Source organism: Sus scrofa, chromosome 13 (genome assembly GCF_000003025.6).
Source record: "Sus scrofa isolate TJ Tabasco breed Duroc chromosome 13, Sscrofa11.1, whole genome shotgun sequence".
In the NCBI taxonomy this organism is placed as follows: Eukaryota; Metazoa; Chordata; class Mammalia; order Artiodactyla; family Suidae; genus Sus; species Sus scrofa.
Window position 1 is genome coordinate 50,566,621 of NC_010455.5, and position 24,097 is coordinate 50,590,717.

At 39.4% G+C, this 24,097-nt stretch overlaps 1 long non-coding RNA gene across 1 annotated transcript in view; it reads right to left on the reverse strand.

The window, feature by feature from the left end:
- LOC110256266 overlaps positions 1-23,788 on the reverse strand; it is a 34,598-nt gene extending 10,810 nt beyond the window's left edge. The window contains exon 1 of the long non-coding RNA XR_002337627.1: positions 23,512-23,788. This is a non-coding gene — a long non-coding RNA (uncharacterized LOC110256266). The remainder of the gene's footprint in view (positions 1-23,511) is intronic.

Sequence of the window (24,097 nt, forward strand, 5' to 3'; positions counted from 1 at the left end):
ACACTCTTGTGGGATTGTAAATTGGTGCAACCACTGTGGAATACAGTATGGAGATTCCTCAGAAAACAGAAAATAGGACTACCATTTGATCCAGCAATCCCACTCCTGGGCATCTATCCAGAGAAAACATGACTCGCAAAGACACATGTACTCCAATGTTCATTGCAGCACTCTTTTCAATAGCCAAGACATGGAAACAACCTAAATGTGCATCGACAGAGGAGTGGATCCAGAAGATGTGGTACATATACACAATGGAATATTACTCAGTCATTAAAAGGAATGAAATACCAGCATTTTTGGCAACATGGATGGGTCTAGAAATTATCATGCTGAGTGAAGTCAGTCATACAATGAGACATCAACATCAAATGCTTTCACTGATATATGGAACCTGAAAAAGGACAGACTGAACTTCTTTGCAGAACAGATACTGACCCAGACTTTGAAAAACTTATGGTCTCCAAAAGAGACAGTTTGGAGGGTGAGGGGATGAGCTGGGGTTGTGGGATGGAAACCCTATAAAATTGGATTGTGATGATCATTGTACATCTACAAATGTAATAAATTCACTGAGTAATTTAAAAAAATCATACCTTTCACAATAAATACTTAGGAATAAACTTGACCAAAGAAGTAAAAGACTCATACAATGAGAACAATAAAACATTAATAAAGGAAACTGAAGATGATTTAAATAAATAGAAAGATATTCTATGCTCTTGGCCTGGAAGAATTAATATTATTAAAATGGTTGTACTACTCAAAGCAATCTACAGATTTAATATGATCCTATCAAATTACCCATGACATTTTCCACAGAACTAAATATCCTAAAAGTTACATGGAAACATAAAAGACTCAGCATTGCAAAAGCAATCCTGAAGGAAAAAAAAATGAAGCAGGCAACATAGACATTCCAGACTTTAGACAATACTACAAAGCTACAGTAATCAAAGCAACATGGTACTGGCATGAAAACAGAATATAGATCAATGGAAGAGAATGAGAGCCCAGAAATAAACTCACACATCTAAGGTCAATTAATCTTTGACAAAAGAATCAAGAATATACAACGGGAAAAAGACAGTCTCTTCACCAAGTAGCATTGGGAAAATTGCACTGTCACATGTAAATTAATGAAGTTAGAAAACATCCTCTCACCAAATAGAAAAATAAACTCAAAATTGCTTAAAGCTTTAAACAGAAGACATGACATCAGAGTTCCCATTGTGGCTCAGCAGAAACAAATCTTACTATTATCCACAAGGATGCAGGTTCAATTCCTGGCCTTACTCAGTGGGTTAAGGATCCAGCATTGCCATGAACTGTGGTGTAGGTCACAGATATGGCTTGGAACTGGTGTTTCTGTGGCTGTGGTGTTTCCCAGCAGCTCTAACTCTGATTTGAACCCTACCCTGGGAACTTCCATATGCCATGGGTGCAGCACTTAAAAAAAAAAAAAAAAAAAAAAAAAAAAAAAAAAAAGACACCATAAAAGTCCAGAAGAGATCATAGGAGAAAACATTTTCTGAAATAAATCATAACACTGTTTTCTTAGGTCAGTCTCACAAGACAACAGAAGTAAAAACAAAAATAGGACCTTATCAAGCTTACAAGATTTGTACAGCCAAAAAAAAAAAAAATAGAGAAAGAAAAAGAAAAGACAACCTACAGAAGGAGAAGTTATTTGCAAATGGAGTGAGCAACAAGGGCTTAATTTCAAAATACAAACAGCTTATACAATTTTTTAAAAAAGAAAACCTGATTGAAAAATGAGTAAAAGACTTAAATAGACATTTCTCCAAAAGAAGTACAAATGGCCAATAAACACATGAAAAAATGCTGCCATCAGTAATTTCAGATAAATGCAAATCAAAACTACAAAGAGCTACCACCTCACAATGGTCAGAATAGCTATTATTAAAAAGTCTACCCGTATCAGACAAAACAGACTTAAAAATGAAGCCATAAAGACAAAGAAGGACACTATTTAATGACAGAAGGATCAATTCAAGAAGAGGATATTACACTCATCAATATATATGCCCTAATATAGGAGCACCCAGATTCATACAACAAATACTAACGACATAAAAGGAGAACTTGATGGTGTATATATAGGAGAAAATCAATATGGTAACAGAGATCCTAAATGATGCAATGGAAAAGTTAGACTTAACTGATACTGTCAGGACATTAAATTCAAAAAAATCATAGTGTACATTTTTTCAAGTGCACATGGAACATTCTCAAGGATTGACCATATAATGGGGCACAAAACTAACCTCAACAAATTTAAAGTATAGAAATTATTTCAAGTATGTTCTCTGAGCACAACGGCATGAAACTAGAAATAAACCACAGGAAAAGATATATGAAAAAACTGACTACACGGAGACTCAACAACATACTACCAAAAAACCAATAGGTCAATGAAGAAACCAAAAGAGAAATTAAAAAATACCTTGAGACAATGATAATGAAAACACAACAATTCAAAATCTATGGGATGCCACAACAGCAATTCTTAGAGGGAAGTTCACAGCAATACAGGCTTCCTTAAAAAGAAAAGCTCAAATGACAACTTAACCTACCACCTAAAAGAATTCGAAAAAGGAACAACAAACAAAACCTAAAGTCAGCAAAAGGAAGGAAATCATAAATATCAGAGAGAAAATCAGTAAAATAGAGATTTGAAAAACAATAGAAAAAAATCAATAAAACCAAGAGCTAGATCTTTGAATGGGTAAACAAAATTGACATACCTCTGGTCAGACTCACCATGAGAGAAAGAACTCAAACAAAATAAGAAATGAAAAAGGAGAAATCTCAATGGATACTGTAAAAATACAAAAAAACTGGAGTTCCCGTTGTGGCACAGTAGAAACAAATTGGACTACGAACCATGAGGTTGCAGATTTGATCCATGGCCTCATGAGCTGTGGTATAGGATGCAGACGCAGCTCAGATCTGGCATTGCTGGCAGCTGCAGCTCTGATTAGACCCTTAGCCTGGGAACCTCCATATGCCACAGGTGCGGCCCTTCAAGGACAAAAGACAAAAAATACAATAAAATAAAAAATAAGAGAATACCATGAACAATTATATGCCAACAAATTTGACAACCTAGAAGAAATGGACGACCTTCCATCTTCTAGATACATACATCCCACCAAAACGGAACCAAGAAGAAATAGATTAACTGAACAGGTCAATCACTAGAAATGAACTGGAAGTCGATCACTAGAAATGAAATGGAGTATGTAATAAAAACACTTCCTAAACAAAAGTCTAGGACCAGATGGCTTCACAGGTGAATTCAACCAAACATACAAAGAACTTATACCCATCCTTCTTACGCTTTTCTAAAAGGTTGAAGAAGAAGGAACACTCCTAAAGCTGTTTTATGAAGCCACCATCACCCTAGTACAAAACCAAACAAAGATACAACTAAAAAGAAAATTATAAGCTAATATTTCTGATGAATATAGACACAAAAATTCTCAACAAAATTTTAGCAACTGAATCCAACAACATAAAAAATATCATACACCACGACCAAGTGGGATTCATCCCATGTTCACAAGGATGGTTCAACATACACAAATCTATCAGTGTCACACACCACATTAACAAAAGAAAAGTCAAAAACCACACAATCATCTCAATAGATGCAGAAAAAGCATTTGACACAATCCAACATCCATTCATGATAAAAACTCTTACCAAAGTGGGTATAGAGGGAACATACTTTAACATAACAAAAGCCATTTATCACAAACTCACTGCCAGTAAAATACTCAATGGAAAAAGCTAAAAGCCTTCATGCTAAAATCTGGAACAAGACAAGGATCCCCACTCTCACATTCAATGTAGTATTGGAAGTCCTAGCTACAGCAATCAGACAAACCAAAGAAATAAAGATATCTGAACTGGAAGAGGTAAAATTGTCACTCTATGCAGATGACATGATACTATATACAGCAAACCCTGAGGACTCCACATAATAACTACTCAAACTGCTCAATGAATTCAGCAAAGTATTAGGATACAAGATTTACATTCAGAAATCAGTTGCTTTCTGTATACTAACAATGAAACATTGGAAAAAGATTATAAAAATACAATGCTTTTTAAAAATCACAGCCCCCAAAATTAAATACCTAGGAATAAACCTGACCAAGGAGGTGAAAGACATATGCTGAGAACTAAACATTAACCAAGGAGATTGAGAAGGATTCAAAGAAATGGAAAGGTAGTCCATGCTCCTGGATTGGAAGATTTAATATTGTTAAAATGGCGATAGTACACAAAGCAATCTACAGATTCAAGGCAATCCCTATCAAATTACCCAGGACATTTTTCACAGAACTAGAACAAATAATCCAAAAATTTTTATGGAACCATCAAAGACCCAGAATTGCCAAAGCAATCCTGAGGAACAAAACCAAGCAGGAGGCATAACTCTCCCAGACCTCAGGCAATATTACGAAGCTATAGAAATCAAGACAGTGTGGTACTGGTACAAAAATAGACATACAGACCAATGGAACAGAATAGAGAACCCAGAAATAAACCCACACACCTATGGTCAATTAATCTTCAACAAAGGAGGCAAGAATATAAAACAGGAAAAATTCTCTTCAGCAAGTGTTACTGGAAAACTGGAGAGCTGCATGTAAATCAATGAAACTGGGACACACCCTCACACCATGCAAAAAAGTAAACTCAAAATAGCTTAAGACTTAAACATAAGATAAGACACCATAAAACTACTAAAAGAGAACACAGGCAAAACATTTTCTGATATCAACCATACAGGTGTTTTCTTAGGTCAGTCTCCCAAAGCAATAGAAATAAAAACAAAAATAAACCAATGGGACCTAATCAAATTTACAAGCTTTTGCACAACAAAGGAATCCATAATAAGAAAAAACAAAAAGACAACTTATAGACTAGGAGAAAATAGCTGTGAATGATGCACTTGACAAGGGCTTTATCTCCAAAATATACAAACAACTCATACAACTCAACAACCAAAAAACAAACAACCCAATTGAAAAGTAGGTGTAAGACCTGAATAGACATCTCTCCAAGAAGACATGTGGATGGCCAACAGACACTTGAAGAAATGCTCAACATCACTAATTATCTGAGAAAAGCAAATCAAAACCACAAAGAGGTGGAGTTCGCATTACGGCCCAGTGGTAGTGAACCTGACCAGTATCTATGAGGATGCAGGTTTGATCCCTGGCCTTGCTCAGTGGGTTAAGGATCTGGTGTTGCTGTGAGGTGTGGTATAGGTGGCAGACACGGCTTGGATCCCATATTGCTGTGGCTGTGGTGTAGGCCAGTAGCTATAGCTTCAATTCGGTCCCTAGCCTGGTAACTTCCATATGCTGCAGGTATGGCCCTAAAAATCAAGACAACAACAAAAAACTACAATGAGGTACCACCTCACACTGGTCATAATGGTCATCATTTGTAAGTCTACAAAAAACAAATCCTGGAGAGGGTGTGGAGAAAAAGGAACCCGTTGGTCGGAATGTAAATTGGTACAACCCACTGCGGAGAACAGTATGGAAGTACCTTAGAAAACTAAATATAGAACTACCATATGATTCAGCAATCCCACTGCTGGGCATATATCCAGACAAAACTCACTGAAAAAGATACATGTGCCTCAGAGTTCCCGTCGTGGCGCAGTGGTTAACGAATCCGACTAGGAACCATGAGGTTGCGGATTCGATCCCTGCCCTTGCTCAGTGGGTTAACGATCCGGTGTTGCCGTGAGCTGTGGTGTAGGTTGCAGATGTGGCTCGATTTCTGAGTTGCTGTGGCTCTGGCATGGGCGGGTGGCTACAGCTCCAATTCGACTCCTAGCCTGGGAACCTCCATATGCCATGGGAGTGGCCCAAGAAATGGCAAAAAGACAAAAAAAAAAAAAAAAAAAAAAAAAGATACATGCGCCTCATGTTCATTGCAACACTATTTTCAACAGCCATGATTTGGAAACAACCTACATGCCCAAAGACAGATGAATGGATTAAGAAAAGGTGATACATATACACAATGGAATACTACTCAGCCATAAGAAGAATGAAATAACGCCATTTGCAGCAACATGGATGGAACTAGAGACTCTCATACTAAGAGAAGTCAGAAAGTGAAAGACTAATACTATATTTATATATGGTGAATCTAATATGTGGTACAATTGAACCTAACTATAGAAAAGAAACAAACTTATGGACCTGGAAAACAGACTTGTAGTTGCCAAGGTGGAACCAGGGATGGAGTGAGAAGACTTGTGGTTGCCAGGGTAGAAGAGGGATGGAGTGAGAAGTTGGGGACTAGCAGATGTAAGCTATTATACACAGAGGGAGTAAATGACAAGGTCCTACTATATAGCACAGAAAACTGTATTCAATGTCCTATGATAAACCATAATGGAAAAGAATATTTAAAAAGAAATGTATATATATATATATATATATATATATGTATAACTGAGTCACTTTACTGTATAGCAGAAATTAACATTGTAAATCAACTATATTTAAAAAATAAATTATTAAAAAACAATTGCCAGAGTTCCCATCATGGTGCAGCAGAAACAAATCCGACTAGGAACCATGAGGTTGCGGATTCAATCCTTGGCCTTGCTTAGTGGGCTAAGTATCCAGCATTGCTGCAACTGTGGTGCAGGCTGGCAGCTGTAGCTCTGATTAGACCCCTAGCCTGGGAATCTCCATATGTCACAGGTGCAGCCCTAAAAAAAAAAAAAAAAATTCCATTTACATTAAAAGAAACCATTTACAATAGCATAAAAACGTAGAGCTCTTTGGGACATATATATCTTTATTTTATTTTATCTTTTTGTCTTTTCTAGGGCTGCTCCTGCGGCATATGGAGGTTTCCAGGCTAGGAGGGGTCTAATCGGAGCTGTGACCACCAGCCTACACCAGATCAACAGCAACGCAGGATCCAAGCTGCGTCTGCAATATACACCACAGCTCACGGCAACACTGGATCCTTAACCCACTGAGCAAGTCCAGGGATCAAACCCACAACCTCATGATTCCTAGTTGGATTCATTAACCACTGAGCCACAACAGGAACTCTGGGACATATACATCTTGAAATATACATTATTTGTATGCTAAAAGCTACAAAATATTAATTAAAGAACGCATAAACAAAAAGCAATAGAACTACCATATGGTCAAGCATTCCCACTTTGGATATACATACAAAAGAACTGAAAACAGGGTCTCAAAGATGTAATTTTCTTGAGAAAAAGGTATGTTTACCTCAGTAATATTCACAATAGCTAAGAAGTAGAAGCAACCCAAATGTCCATCAATGGATGGATGGATAAGTAAAGTGTGGTATATACATTCAATGCAATATTTTTCAGCTTAACAAAGAAGAAAATCCTATCAAACAGTAGAGCATGGATGGACCTTGAGGACATTGTGCTAAGAGAAATGTTCCATTCACAAAAAGGCAAAAACTGTATGATTCTAATTACATAAGATACCTAGAGTAGTAAAATTCATAGGGTTAGAAAATGCAATGATGGTTGCCAGGAGGTTGCTTTATAAATGGGTATAGAATTTCAGTTTTGCAAGGTGAAAAAGTCCTGAAGATCCACTGTACAACAATACTAATATTCTTAACACTACTGAATTGTACTTAACATGGTTAAGATGATAAACTTTATGTTAAATACTTTCATTCCATAATTTTAAAAATACCTACAGATTGTTGAGTAAAAATATTTGAAGCGAATAATTTGATTATAAACCTGAATGTGTCTACTAATATTTAAGATTCTATTCATTTTTTTCTTAATTATTTTATAAAATTAAAAGCCACTTTAAAAAAGTTGATGGTATTAATTCCATCAACAAAAGAATGGGTAGAGAAATTGTCTACCCAACAAAAATATTGGTACAGAAAGAAAAATTACTCAATAAAAATGAGCTATTGATACACGTGGAAATATGACTGAATTTCAAGAACAGTTGGTTGAGTGAAAGAAGCCAGACACCCAAGAATACATGCAGTAAGATTCCATTTAAATGAAGATCTAGAACAGACAAAGTGAAACCATGGAGATAGATATCAAAAGAGTAGTTGCTTATGAAGGGTAGGAATTGACTGGAAAGTTGGTGCTAGGGAATTTTCTGTGATGACAGCTCTATCTTGATAGGGGTGTTGGTTACACAGGTGAATACATTTGTCACAGTTCATCTATTTGTATACTTAAGATCTAGACATTTCACTCAGTGCACATTTTACCTCAATACATAAATAAAATTAAAACAAAAAACAGGCCATTCACAAGCGGAAAAAGAACCACAACACTGGTGGCACCCCAAACTTGGGAATACAAGGCAAAGGGCATTTCAGTTGACTGAAATGAAAGGAGAAATTTAGGTATCACAATTCTGTTACTCAAGAAGCATTCAGGACACTGGAGAAAAAGCCAGAGCATTAAGAAACTGGAGAAGCATAACCTGAAACCACCTGAAACCATGTTCAATGTCTCAAGAATTTTATCAGATCTTACCCAGGTACAAACAAGCCTCTTCCTTGGTCCCTTTTCAAAGAAAGGGCTGGAAAATATTGTCATTTGAAATAAACTAACACATTCTCTGTTTAAAATAACTTGATTTAAATACACACAAATCATATACGTTCATTATACAAAATAATAACTATGGATAGGCGGAAAGAAAACAGTTGAATTCAGCAGTTAACAGAGAACTATTCAACATGTGGTTTGCTTTCTTCTGAGCACTCTCTTTTTTTCTTATTGTCGTACATTTTACTTTAGATCACAGACACGGAGAGCAGACTTGCGGTTTTCAGGGGGAGTGAGGAAGGAGTAGGATGGATGGGGACTTTGGGGTTGGTGAATACAAACTGTAACACTTGGCATGAATGGGCAATGGGCTCCTACTGTACAGCACAGGGAACTGTGTGTGATTGGGTCACTGCTGTACAAAAGAAATTGAAAAAACATTGTAAATCAACCATACTGTAATTTAAAAAATTATTTCCAATCTTTTCAATTGTGTGAGATTCTGCAACATCTCATTTTGCAGAAACCCATGGCTATCTTCGTTGGGGTGGAGCCCACAGTTAGCTTAAGTAGTTGATCATATTTTTCTTCCCTAGACTCATAGTGTGATCTTAAAATCCTTTCCTCACTTACTCTTTATCTAAAGGGGGGAGGAAAGGTGTCTATCGTTGTCTACCACAAAATAAATTATCTTTCAAATGTTAGCATTTATCACTTGGAATGTGTTATGTAATTTTAAAAGAGTACAATTTCTTCATGAATGATTTCTTCCCACAAGTATAAAAGGACCATTATCAATGCTTGTGTATGAAACAAGACTACAAATGACTGTAAAACATGATTTTGGGGGGGGGGTAGCTGTACCCACAGCATAAGGAAATTCCTGTGCCAGGGATCTGATCCAAGCAGCAACTGTGACATATACCGCAGTTGTGGCAATTCTGAATCCTTAAATCCACTGAGCCGCAGCAGAAATTCTATAAAACAAGGTGTTTTTTTGTTTTTTTAAATGAACAGAGTTTACCAATCCAAATGAGTTCCCTTCTATAGTTTTTTTGTACCACATGCAAAATCCAGGCATTTCAGCCGTTCATCAAAACATCTTTGCAATGTCTCTGAGAGATGCCTATAGCCTGTGTTGGATTCTGTTAAATATTTTGTTTGTTTGTTTATTTTATTTTCCCACTGTACAGCAAGGGGATCAAGTTATCCTTACATGTATACATTACATTTACATTTTTTTCTCCCCACCCTTTGTTCTGTCTGTTAAATATTCTCAATTTGATTCTTCTTCCTTAGGATACAAGCCATGCAAGATCAGAGATTTTGTTTGTCTCATTTGCTTTATTATCCCCAGTGACTAGAAGAGATAAAGAGGACTCAAAAATAATATGTTGAATGAACAGTAACAAATTTCATTTATTGAGGATCCATGGATTGCCAAATAATTTATAGTCTCCAAGATGACTATTCCCTTCCCTTCCTCCCATCTCTCCTCTCTTTCCGGTGTGGCAGGGGGTTAATGAGTGAGGGTGAGCATGACAGGAAGCAGGTCTAGGAGAGAGGCAGGGGCCAGAGAACACATTCTAAATGCAAATGGAAGCTACTGCAGGAGAACTGCATGGAAATAAATTGATCTATGTCTTTAAAAAAAAAAAAAATTTCCTCTGCCTTAACAAGGAGACCAGATATCATGGGGGCAAAAGTGGAAGCAGGGAGACATTTAGGAAGCAACTGTGGAAACCCAGAAGAGGAAAAATGGGAGCATGAGTTTGAGAGGTCATAATGACCATGGTGAGAAGTGAATTGTTTCTGAAATGTTTTGGTGATAGAACAGACTGGGCTCCAGGAACGTAGTTTGCAGGAACTGCAAGGGGTTGTCTTCCCCATGCCTTATAGAGACAAATAAATCCCTACCATTTCAGTCTTCAAATTTCTCAGGTAAAGATTCAAATTCCAGGAGTTCCCATCGTGGCTCAACGGAAATGAATCCAACTAGGAACCATAAAGTTGTGGGTTTGAACCCTAGCCTTGCTCAGTGGGTTAAGGATCTGGCATTTCCGTGAGCTGTGGTGTAGGTGGCAGATGTGGCTTGGATCTTGCGTTGCTGCGGCTGTGGCGTATGCTGGCAGCTGTAGCTCTGATTGGACCCCTAGCCTGGAAACCTCCATATGCTGCGGCTGCAGCCCTAAAAAAAAAAAAAAAAAAAAAAAAAAAAAAAAAAAAAAAAAAAGATTCAAATTCCAGGGAAGGGGCAACTGATTTCATTAACATAGATGACTGGGGGAAGGTGGGGCACCTTGAGTGGTTGTGCCATAAATATTCCTAACCGATGAGCAAGAGGATAGTTGCCCAATAATTACAGGGGTGCTGTTATTAGGAGAAGAGGAAATGATGGCTGAATTGGCAAAAATAAAACAGACATTTCCTACTAAGATTTATTAATTTTTTTGTTTTTTTTTTTTTAGGCCCACACCTGCGGCATATGGAGGTTCCCAGGCTAGGGGTCAAATCAGAGCTACAGCTGCCAGCCTACACCAGCCACAGCAAAGTGGGATCCCAACCATGTCTTCACAGCTCATGGCAAAGCCAGATCCTTAACCCACTGAGTGAGGCCAGGGACAGAACCCAAGTCCTCACAGATACTAGTTGGGTTTGTTACCTCTGAGCCATGATGGGAACTCTGATTTTTTAAGTTTTTTTTTTTTTTTTAAGATTTAACTAAGTTTATACTCACATCATTGATTCTTGGTAGGAAAAGAAATCATGCCATATTGTATTATTGAACACATGTATACTAATTTCTAAAATATTGGTGCAACACACATGTAAAATATTATAAAAAATTAAGGTATTAATCCCTAATATTTTCACCCATGCATACCTAAGCTACCTCCAAAATCAAGGACAAATTGGGAATGTTTTGCTATGTTAATTTTTAAAATTTTGAGTCACTTCTGTTGGGTTTTTTTTTTTTTTTTTTTTGATTTTCTCACTGTACAGCAAGGGGGTCAGGTTATCCTTAGATGTATACATTGCAGTTACAGTTTTTTCCCCCACCCTTTCTTCTGTTGCGACATGAGTATCTAGACATAGTTCTCATGCTATTCAGCAGGATCTCCTTGTAAATCTATTCTAGGTTGTGTCTGATAAGCCCAACAGGCTTTCCAGAACTCAGGTGAATACTCCAGGTTCAATAATAAAATCTTTCTTTTTCTTTAAAATGGACTAGGAGTTGCTTTATCCATCTTGTTCTCTTTATGTTCACAACTGCCCTAGTCAATATAATACAAGGCATTTTGTATTATACCAGCTAATACAAAGTGGAGGCAACTGTAAAGCAGTAGGGAAACCTGACATTTGGGTATTGGAACCCTGGAACCTGTCTCTTAGGAGCTCTTTCACGTTAGTGAATCGCTTACCCTAAGTGGAGTTTTCCCATCTGTGAAGTGTTACTAAATGTGTATATGTGACAGGTTAGAACTTAGAATGGGTGTGAAAACATTTAGGAAACTGTGATGAACTATACAAAGGCAAGTTAATGATTATTAACAAACTCCTTCAGAATTGGGAATCCTGATCTCTTTGTATTACCTATCAAGTTTCAGTCTTACCTTCCCTTATTTGTACATTTGACTTGAAACATCACCTACGCTTTGTTTTCCTCACTCATCTCCATCTGAGGTTTTTTTAAAGCTTAAATATTACGTCCTCTAAGAACTCTATTCTATCTTCTCCTGTTTAAGATGCTTCCTCTTTGGACCTTCAGCCACCTGTGCTATCTCTACCAGAACATGTATCACATTGAACTATTTTGTGGATACAAGGCTCTCTCTTATGAACTCTATTTCCTTGTGTGTAATTCTTTCTCCTGATTTTGTTGTCCTTTCATGGCAGGTTTTCTCGTCTTTTTGATGATGGTGATGTGTGTGTGCTCACCTTCGTTAACTTGTCATGAATGCTCATACATGCTACTGCAGCTTGACTGCAGTGATTCTGAAGAAGGGCTGGGCATGCTATTAGGCAGGATATGCCACTAGTTAGTTCTCCAAATTGTAATGTTTTCAATTAACAAACTTTTCCCTTTTCTTCGTAGTATGAAAAGGAGGAGAGATGACATTCTAACATACAAGAGATAAAAGCTAAGTATTAGCAAAATGATCAAAAGCCAACTTGGTTATTCCTGGCATTCTTAATAACAAAAGATTTGTCGATGTCTCAAGGATCAGAAAGCTGGGTAAGGAAGGACAAGGACTCTAAAATCTGTTTTTTGCCTGGTTCAGTGCATACAATATGGGTTACCAAGTATTTTGGTTGAGTGAGTGAATGAGCCACTCATGGTGGTTGGGGAGGATGTGTATGGCACATATCAAAAATATCAAGGTTCTTACCAAAACAAATTTGATACACGAATGAGGTCAACAGGAACATAAAGCCACAATTCATGTGTCCCCATCTCTGCCCTGATATGGGAACCAGGCCTTGGCATCAGTCTCTGTGCAACAGAGTGTCCAGAGGGGATTTCACCTCCCACTCCATCAGGACACAGATCTCATCATCTTGCAATTGTACGCAGCCTGGAGAGTAACCAGAGTGTCAGCTTACACAGTGAGGTTGTCAGTGGTTCTGTGACAACGTTTAAAACAGCTTGAACCAAAAATAACCAAGCATAGTTCAAAAGAGCCAACCCTACAGTAGTTGGTCTTCAGGCCGCAAATGAAAGTCATAATCAATTCACCTTGTGAGCTCTTTTTGTTCTAGATAAAACTGTTTAGCATTAGAGGTGAGGAAATGCCACTGATGACCAACAGAGAGCCAGTGTCATAGTTTCTCCAGATTTTTAAGGCACAGCCAATATGCATGATTATTTCAGAGTTTTTCAGCCTCACTGGTGTATATTCCATTTTTCAGTAAACCATTTCAGTGGGTCATGACCAGTTTTTAGCAGTATGGTTCTTACTATCTTTGGAATTTCTTATTTGAAAAAAAAAAAATCAGGTCTTTGTCTAGGAGTTCAGAAATTCAACCCTTACAGAAAGGAGAAACAACTACAAAACTATGAAGGGAATTCAAACTGGAGATTGATTCATGGTCACCCTACTACCACCATTTTGTTTTTATTTTTTTAGTTACAGTGAGGTTGTCTCCCTCATCCTTGACCAATGTCATTCCCTACATACTTGACATACTTCTTGTGTTCTATTTTTAAATAAATGACAGTGTCATATGCTAAATGCTTCAAAACAAATTTCATACTATTGGTTTCAATTTCCACCCCTCCCCCATAAATAGCACCAAGTGATTGATTTAACCATTTCTCCCTGTCTTAACTTGCCAGATCTTGCCTGACTTTGCTCAGCAAATGTTTCCACGTAGCACAAGCTAGGACCCCTTTAAAAAATATTTGTAGGTATGATGGAAGCTTCTAAGCTTGAAAAAAAAAAGTATCTGCCTGTCCAACTGCAATCCACTGAAATGCAATATGGGGATTACAGAGGGTCAGATGGTGCCTTTACAATAACAACCACACAGCAACTGGGGGAATACAAGTGCAAACGTCTGGGAAAAAGGCAAGGTTATGAGGACACAGTATCTGAAAGTTTAACAGCTAGGGTAGGCACGAATTGGTGGGGGAGAAATTATTCTGCTGTATTTTACTAAGATAATTAGTTTTTTTTTTTAAAACACGTCTTGGCATTTAAATTTCTTTTAGAATGACCGTCCCCATTTTTCAAAAGTGTATGTTTTAAGAATGAAGAGAAAAAACATTCCAAAAGTTTCATGGAAAAATTAAAACAAGGTATTTACTAGCATATTTTAAGCTAAAGTAATATCTTTCATTTATCCTGATAGATTTTTCCATCTTTCTTGGCATCAGAACATAATTTATTTATTTTTTTTTTTCTTTTGTCTTTTGTCTTTTTTGTTGTTGTTGCTATTTCTTGGGCCGCTCCCGAGGCATATGGAGGTTCCCAGGCTAGGGGTTGAATCGGAGCTGTAGCCACCAGCCTACGCCAGAGCCACAGCAACGCGGGATCCGAGCCGCGTCTGCAACCTACACCACAGCTCAGGGCAACGCCGGATCGTTAACCCACTGAGCAAGGGCAGGGACCGAACCCGCATCCTCATGGTTCCTAGTCGGATTCGTTAACCACTGCGCCACCACGGGAACTCCCAGAACATAATTTAAAAGTGCAAACACTTCTTAAGAGCTCATATACGTGTGTCTAATATATTTGCCAATCAGTGATTAACATTAAAATACAATTTTAATTAGTGCAAAAATAGTTCCTGTACATTAGACAAGATAAATAAATAGCAAAATTACCCAGTCGCTACCATGGCATCTGAATAGCCTGCCAAGACCATGTCAGGGTATGACCCAGCAGAAAATTACAACTACTACCACTGGCTGAGGCTTCTATTATAGATCAGGAATGACAAATACATGGCGCTCGTATTGACACTCCCCTAAGTCATGTCCATGGCAGACATTACTAAGTGATCATGGCACTCTCTCTGAGCCCAGGAGCAACCTCGGAATCTTTCACAGAGCCCCACACCAGGCAGCCACTATCCATCAAATCGGTGTCTGAGATGAAACCTATACTCAGCCTCTAATTAAAACCATTTATCAAATGAGATAGCTGAATAAGATGTCCCTCACTTGGGTCCTCCCTCAACAATAGGAATTCAGTATCTATCCCCAGACAAAACTGCCTTTGTGAGAGCTTTGGGATCAAGGTACTTTGTGGGAGTTTGGGGGTTGTAAAACCCCCTTCCAGTCAAAGTCTGAGGAGAGATGTTGTGAGAAGGCAGGCTTACACCCAGCTGGCTAACTCACAGACCGTGGTCTTTGTTACAGACCCAGAAACCACCTCATACCCCTGAGAACTTAGCTACAATCCCAACTTAGACAATTGTGTTCTGTCACCAGACCAAATGCCAAGAGTATCCAACAAGAGTAATACACTCTTTTTTTTCTTTTCTTTTTACAGCCACGCCTGCAGCATATTGAAGTTTCTGGACCAGCAGTTGAATCGCGGCTGTGGCATAGGGCATTTGTCTTCCTTTTCTTCCTTCCTCCCTTTTTCCCTCCCTCCCTTCTTTCCTTTTTTCGGCACCAGGGGCATATGGAAGTTCCTGGGGTAGGGGTCAATTGGAGCTGCAGCTGAGGGCCTACATTGCAGCCACAGTCACACCAAACTGCAGCTGCATCTGCAACCCACACTGCAACTTGTGGCAACACAGGACCCTTCACCCACTGATGAAGGGCAGGGATTGAAACTGAATCCTCATAGAGACAACATGGTGTCCTCAACCTGCTGAGCCACAATAGGAACTCTGTAATACACACTTGTATGTTGAGTAATAATCATACAGATCTCAGTACCAACTGTAGACCCTGAAGTGAATCACGAACCAGTTCCAGCCCCTCTTAACCATGGTCTGGGAGCCCCTAGAATTAGGTCCAGCAAACCCAGCTTGTAGATTCTGAAAGGGCCCTGAAATGGGTTTCCAGTCTGTCCCAGCCATAGACCATGGGCAGGCCTGCACAGGGACCCAGCAGGATACACTCCTACCTGTACTACTGGAGGTCCTGAGAGACCCCATAATCACCTTCAGCCCTGTCTTGGCTACAGCCTGCCATCAGTGAAAAATGATCACAAGAAATGAAGTGAAAAGAGGGTTATACAGTGATAAAATGTTTTATACAGTGGTAAAAGGGTTAACTCATTAAGAGGATGTAACAGTTATAAATGGACTGAATATTGGAGCATCTAAATGTTTAAAGCAAATTTTAAGATACCTGAAGTGAGAAATAGATGCAATACAGTAATAGCAGGGGACTTCAATACCACACTTTTAATACTGAATAAATCATCCACAGAGAAAATTAATAAGGAAACAGTAGACTTGAATAACAGTAGACCACCTGGGCCTAAGAGACATATAAAACATTCTGTCCAACAGCACACAGAATACATATTTTTCTCAAGCAAATATCAAACAGTCTACAGGATAGATGATATATTGGACCAAAAAGTAAGTCTTAACAATTTTAATAAGACTGAATTTTTTTTTTTTTTCTGTCCCACAGCATATGGAGTTCCCAGGCCAGAGACTGGATCCAAGCCACAGTTGCAAGCTATACCACAGCTGCCACAATGCCAGATCCTTAACCCACTGTGTGGGGCTGGGAATTGAACCTGTGTCCTGGTGCTGCAGAGACGCTACAGATCCAGTTATGCCACAGCATAAACTCCAAGATTGAAATTTTATCAAAATATTTTCTGAACACACAGTGTAAAATTAGAAATCAATAACAGGAGTTTGTCTTGAGACAAACTAAAATGAAAACACAATATAACAAAACTTATGGATGCAGCAAAAGCAGTTCTAAGACAGAAGTTGACAGCAACAACTATCAACTATGTTAAGAAAAAAGAAGAATTTCAAACAGCCTTACTTTATACCTCAAGGAATTAGAAAAATAAAAATAAACTAAGCTCAAAGTTATCAGAAGGGAGGAAATAATAAAGATTAGAGCAGAAATCAATGAAATAGAAAGACAGTATAACAATTCAAAAAAGAAACTGAAGATTGGTATTTTGAGAAAGTAAAAATCTGACAAAGCTTTAGCTAGACTCACCAGAAAAAAAGGACACAAATAAATAAAATTATCAACTAAAGAGGAGACATTACAATTGATACCACAGAAGCAGAAAGGACCACAAGAAATTACTATGAGTTCTTACACATCAACACATTGCATAACCTACAAAAAAATGAATACATTCCTTGAAACATACAACCTACCAAGACTGGATCATGAAGAGGTGGAAAATCTAAACATACCAATAGTGACTAAGGAGAATGAAGTAGTAATCAAAAATTTTCTAACAAAGAAAAGTCCAGGATCAGATGACTTCATTGGTGAATTTCACTAAATATTTTATTTATTTATTTATTTTTATGTCCGCACCCCTGGCATATGGAAGTACCCAGGCTAGGGGTTGAATTGGATCTGGAACTGCCAGCCTACACCACAGTCACAGCAATGCAGGATCTGAGCTACGTCTGCAACCTACTCCACAGCTCATAGCAACACCAGATTCTGACTAACCGAGCGAGGCCAGTGATCGAACCATAGATCCTAGTCGATTTCATTACCATTGAGCCACTGTGGGAACTCCTCACCAAACATTTAAAGCAAGAATTAATAATGACCCTTCTCAAATACCTCAAAAAAAATTGAAGAGGAGGGAATACTCCCAAACTCATTTTATGCTACCTGCATGACCCGGAGACCAAAGCCAGTTAAGGACACTCTTAGAAAATAAAACTACAGGCCAATATCTCTGTTGAATATAGATGCAAAAATTCTTAACAAAATATTAGGAAACTGATTTTAACAGCATATTAAAAGCATCATACACCATGGTCAAGTGGGGATTTTAGTATGAAACAAGAGTGGTACGAATATTGAATATGAATGAGCTACAGCTGCCAGAGATGGGTAGAATTGTTCTCATTCTACAGGTTCAGAAGCCAAGGCTTAGAGAAAAGGGGGAAATAAGATTAAATAGCTAATAAATGCTAAAGCTGCACTAGATTCCATTTAGGCTGAAACCAGTATCTTTTACACCATTACATTATGGGACCTCGTGACTTAAGGAGCTTCAGAAAGCGCTAGGAGAGGTCAGGTTAAGAGCTCTTTAGCACAATGACCACCTCACCAGTGAAATGTGGCCCAAAGGAGGTCTGATTGCCACCAATCCGATTAGCAACTCCTCCTTTTGGAGCAGTGGTTATCTACTGGGGCAGGGAGTTTTGCCGCTTGGCCATGTTTAGATACATTTTTAGTTGGCACAACTGGGGAGAAGGTACTACTGGCATCTAGAAGATAGAGGCCAAGGGTCCTGCTAAACATCCTACACTGCACATAAGACAATGCCCTACAACACAAGGATTCGGCCCAAAATGTCTATCATGCAGAGGTTGGAAGATCCTGTCTAAAGGAAAGAATGAGTGAAGAAAAGAAGAAGAAATCCCACAAGTATAGTATACACTCCCATACACGAAGAGGGAGCTTGTACCAAGAGCCATGCAGGAGATATCCTCTAGCATCCGTGTCCTAGAGTACAACTGACTGTGTGTCATTTGTACATTTAACTTAGCCTACAACACAGGAGCCACCATGAAGAATATGGCAGGAGAAGAATTCCATAGCTAAAGGGGCCAGGGCCCTACCAAAGGATTTTTAGAATTTATGATTATGAGAACAAGTTACTAGCACCATGATGAAACTTTTTATTTGAAACAAATTGCAATGTGTTTGGAAGCAAATTGCAACAGGAATCCTGGTAATTTAACATCAATTAGTTACTTTTTTTTTTTTTGGTCTTTTTGACTTTTTTAGGGCTATACTTGGGGCATTTGGAGGTTCCCAGGCTAGGGATCTAATCAGAGCCGTAGCCGCCAGCCTATGCCACAGCCACAGCAATGCCAGATCCGAGCCATGTCTGTGACCTACATCATAGCTCACAGCAAGGCCAGATCATTCTTGATGTTAAAGCCAAGCATAAGTAAAAGGAAATACACTATTTAAAATCATATTTATAAAACCAAATTGAGATTCTATTTAGGTTCTTTTGAGTCAGTAACACTACTACTGTCCTCTAAATTGGGAATTAATTTAGATGATGAGGGAGCCCACAAATTTGATCTTCCCAGATTGGCTTTTTTTTTTTTTTTGGTCTTTCTGCCTTTTCTAGGGCCTCTCCTGTGGCATATGGAGGTTCCTGGGCTAGGGGTATAATTGGAGCTGTAGCTGCTGGCCTACGCCAGAGCCACAGCAACGCAGGATCCGAGCTGCATCTGCTACCTACACCACAGCTTACGGCAACACCAGATCCTTAACCCACTGAGCATGGCCAGGGATCGAACCCAGAACCTCATGGTTCCTAGTTGGATTCCTTAACCACTGAGCCATAACGGGAACTCCCTGGCTTTGTTTTTAAGAATAGCCTGTGTCAAAGAATAATTATTGATGTGTTGATTCATAAATCAGTTTAAATTGACATAAATTCTCCTTTCACATATCATCTTTCAAGAAGGACTAACAATTGCTTTATTTATGTCACTAAATTGATTGAGAGCAGAGACCTAGATTTCTGCCACTGCTGTACTTGTGAAAAACATGTTGCGGATCAGAATCTAGGGACTCTTAAGTTTGGAACTATTTACTTTCTCCTGCTGGGTTTATCTGGTTACCTTGCTAGTCATATGGCATGGTAACCTCTGATACTGCCCAAACATAGACACTGGGCTAAAGATGTCTGTCTTTCTTGAGATTCTTGGTAGATCGCCAGCCCAAACCTTCTGCTCTGTTGAGACTGTGCCAGAACTACAGTGTGTGTCAAGCCAACAGCTTTTAAAGAGTATATTGCACCTTCATCCCTAGTCCAGCATTATTTATGCCTCCCTTCTCTATATTGCCATTTAATTATTGAGGCACTTGTGTTAACGGAGACCAGAATTTTAAGCTTATTAAAGATGTGAAGGTTATGAGGCTTTTCTAAATGCACCTTTGGCCAAAAGGTGTTGGTTACTTAAGTAACCAAAGGGGGTGGTTAAAGAGAAGGCTCATTTCTAAAGCGGTCCAGTGGCACCAATCCCAGTGGAGGAACCAGAGTGTGGAGATTCCCTCCTGAGTTATGTACTGTTTGTAGCTATTTCCCATCCACTTCTTTTTTCTTTTTTGCTTTTTTTTTTAGGGCTGCAGCCACGGCATATGGAAGTTCTCAGGCTAGGAATCGAATCGGAGCTGCAGTTGCTGGCCTACACCACAGCCACAGCAACATGGGATCCGAGCTACATCTTTGACCTCCACCACAGCTCATGGCAATGCTGGATTCTTAACCCACTGAATGAGGCCGGGGATCGAACCCACATCCTCACGGATCCTAGTCAGGTTCCTTAACCACTAAGCCATGAAAGGAAGTCCATTCCCATCCACTTCTTAAAACAATAAAACAGCCTCCTCATTCCCACTTGAGCGGTGAGGAAAATGACCTTGGGCATGTAATCTACTAAAGCATCGGTTTGTTTGTAAAATGCGAGTAAGAGAATACTTGCTTCATGGCAATGCTATGAGGATTAAATGGGACCACACAGGCAGAATCTTTCTATGTGACAAGAAGATTAGGTCTTATTATTTCTACTAATAGGACCACTGGGCAAGAGAGTAACCCCAAAGACTCTGTTCTTTCGACTATACCACTTGACATCCAAGAGCAGAAGCCATAGTTTTCTCATTTACATACAATATTTGTGACGGTTCAGATGGCGCAAATACATTGAACTTTTTCTATCTCCTAAATATAACTTATTATTTTCAGAACCCTTCCCCATAATCCCAAAAAAAGGAGAAGCAGGGGGGAACTGTAGATAGAGCAGCTTACATATGTTGTTCCCTAGTGTTAAAGTAGCCTTTCCTTCAGCTTTTAAGAAAATCATGTTTGTTTTAGTATGGTGTACTTGGATTACAAGGATCCATTACAGTCAGGATGACCCTGTAGCTATATGGTTCCTGGACAGGAACCCATTAATTGGCAGGTGCCCTGCAATGTTAACACCATAAATTGCTTGCTGCTGACTCTGCTCTTGAATGGTGACTATCCAATATTGTCTGATGCTTGATAATTATGAAAAAAATCTTTTTAAAAAAATTTAACAAGATAACAGAAAACTTCAACACACACAAATTGGAGGGGACTTCCCTCAGGAAGCCTTCCTTGACTGCATCTTGCCCTCAGCTGGGTTGACTGCCCACTGTCAGTTTCCTATGTGTCCCTGATCCTATCACTTTTGTACTACATTCCAATTACCTATGAACTTGACTGATTCCCTGATTAGACCGCAAACTTGTAGGAGGTAGAGCCCACATATGAGACTGCAGTATTCTCATTGCCTAGCACAGTACAGGTAATAGTTTTGTAAGTAATTGTTTATAAATAATTCTAGAGCATGTGAGAAACCAAGGACCTAAAAATACACCCAGAGTGTGTTTGCACACACTTGCATGGTGGCGTTTAAGAGCATAAGGAGAGAATGGGGAGAGTGGATGGGGGGAATTGCAGCCCTTGGAGATGAGTGAAGCAGTAAGGTGAACTAGAATAAGTATTCAGACTTGTGACATGAAAAAGAACTATTCTCCACTTTTTTTTTGGCCATGCCCATAGCATGTGGAAGTTCCCAGGCCAGAGATTAAATCCACACCACAGCATTGAAAATGCAGGGTTCTTAACCCACTGAGCCACCAGGGAACTCGTTTCCTCACTTTAAACTTTATTTTTTATGGGTATTTTATGCAAATGTGCCTTTGTATCTGCAGGTTTGAAGGAACAAAGATCATATGGATGCCTTCCAAAAAGATAGCAGACTTTCCTCTTGGTGTGTCTCAGGCCCATGTACACCTTGTTTTGTTTGTTTGTTTGTTTAGGACCGCACCCACAGCATGTGGAAGTTCCCAGACTAGGGGTTGAATTAGAGCTGTAGCTACCAGCCTACACCTCAGCCACATCAACTTGGGATCCAAACTGAGTCTTCGACCTACACCACAGCTCACGGCAACATGGGATCACTAACCCACTGAGCAAGACCAGGGGTCGAACCCTCGTCCTCATGGATACTAGTCAGGTTCATTACCTCTGAGCTGTGACAAGAACTCCCATGTACACCATGTTGAACATCCATCTACATTCAGTAGATCGGAGAGGAGCCTGAGATTGTGTGTCATGTCATAAGCTCCCAGGTGATGTTGATGCCACTGGTCCTCTGACAAATATTTGAGTAGAAAGGTTCAGATGCTGCTAATTTGACAACATTTGGTCTCTGGGGCCTTCACTTTCAAACTCCAAATCAGAGGGGACATGATTGCTATGTTCCACCTCAGGATCCAGGTACCTAAGGAGTCAGGTCAGAAAATAGCAAAACCACCCCCACCGCAAGCATGAGATGAGTGCTCACTCCGGGACTGTCTTTGTCTATGCATTTGATGCCTATTATCTCCTTTAATCTGGAATTCCTCTAATCTCATTCCCCTTTGAAGTGAGGGGAGAAAATGGAGGCTTAGAGATGTTAAGTGACTTTCCAGGATCAGAGCAGGGCTTTGAACCCAAACCACCTGGCTTTCCAGCCCCTTTGCTTCATTGACTTTAAGATTTGGCCATGGAGAAGGAAGTACCTTGTGAATGTGGAGAGTAGTCTTCAGAGAAAGAAGAATCATTCTCACCTGGGCAGTTACGCTCCAGAAGATTCACTGTATAGGCACTGCCTTAGGATCTGGGTATCACTTTAAGGGGACCAGTTAGGTTACTAGAGTTTTAAGGTTTCTTCAATAAATAATAAACCCAAGTTCAGAAAAAGGACAGAGACATTACATGAAACCAAAGTACACATACAGCTGACCCTTGAACAGCAGGGGTTTGCTGTTGCTACTGCACACGTCCACTTACACGTGGATATTTTTCAATAGTAAATAATACCACATTACCACACAATCCATGGTTGGCTGAATCTTTCTGTGTAAAAACAGTGGATATGGGGGAACTACAGAAATGGAGGAAATACATACATAGACAAAGAGCGACTCTAAGCTACTCAAAGATTTCCAAACTCAGAGAGGTTGGCACCCCTCACCCTCAAGGGTCAAATGTTCCATGAATAGCAGAAAAAGCCCAGTCGGAAGAAACAGTTTAGATGCCATAGACAAGAAAATGAAACAAAGGCAGGCCCTGGGAACACGTGAGAAATGCAGGTTCCAGGACTCTAACCCAGACTTCTGGGATCAGAACCTGCATGTCAACAAGGAGCCCAGGAATGGATAGGGTGGGGTTCATCAACACTACCTGGAATTCCACCAGCAGCTCTGGACCACCACAACACTCTTGGCACTCTTGCTGGAAGAAGCAACCATGCTGTCTACCCCATGGCCCGGGAGCTGACCGTATGGCCCCTTTGGGCAGGCAGGCAGACAGAGAGAGCAGGAAGAGGATGCCGCGCTAAGTGGAAGAAGCAGAGGAGGGGCGAGGTTTCCAAGCCCCCCACTACATATTACAATCACCTGAGGACTGTAACAAAAAAATCAGTGCTTGGCTTTACCCTCTGATGCAACAAGGGATCCGAGCCGTGTCTGTGACCTACACCACAGCTCATAGCAACACGAGATTCTGAACCAACTAAGTGAGGCCAGGGATCAAACTCAAGTCGTCATGGATACTAGTTGGGTTTGTTTCTGCTGAGCCACAATGGGAGCTCCCATCAGTGTTTCTTTTAAAGCTCCGTGGGTAGATATAACATACCCAGGTTTAGCTCAGTCCCTTCATGGAAACTTGTTGGGTGAGGAGCAAAAGTTCCTTCTTAACAGTAACCTTACTTTCAGGTGTGAAATTTGGGGAAGTTAAAGGGCAGGGCTCCTTCCACTGGAATGTGTTT